The sequence below is a fragment of the Octopus sinensis genome, linkage group LG7, assembly GCF_006345805.1.
Source record: "Octopus sinensis linkage group LG7, ASM634580v1, whole genome shotgun sequence".
Taxonomy (NCBI): Eukaryota; Metazoa; Mollusca; class Cephalopoda; order Octopoda; family Octopodidae; genus Octopus; species Octopus sinensis.
In genome coordinates, this window is record NC_043003.1 from 48,422,546 (window position 1) to 48,423,065 (window position 520).

Here is a 520-nt window from a genome sequence, read left to right on the forward strand (position 1 = left end):
GAGGTTCAGTAATTAGGTGATACTATTTTATAGCATGTCAAGTAACAAGAGACGTTTATGTGAATAATCACTGTATGTGTGTTTGAAAATATAATAAAAGCAATGTAATGTGCAAACTGACTCTCCCAGTTTCCATTTAAAGCAAAAACAACTGTTCTTAATGTTTGTTAATGCATATTAGTTGCCAAAATTTAGAATAAAGAGGCAGAACCAATTAACCAGAGATTAAGAAGTGTTATTTTGCAGAAATAGTGTTCCAGAAACATTAGTGCCTGACAATGCCAGAAAATTTCATGATAATGATTTGTGAATATGGCTTCATCATCGTTTTAATGTCCGTTCTCCATGCTAGCATGGGTTGGACGGTTCGACCGGGGATCTGGGAAGCCAGAAGGCTGCACCAGGCTCCAGTCTTATCTGGCAATGTTTCTACAGCTGGATACCTTTCCTAACGCCAACCACTCCATGAGTGTAGTGGGTGCTTTTTACGTGCCACCTGCACAGGTGCCAGGCGAGGCTG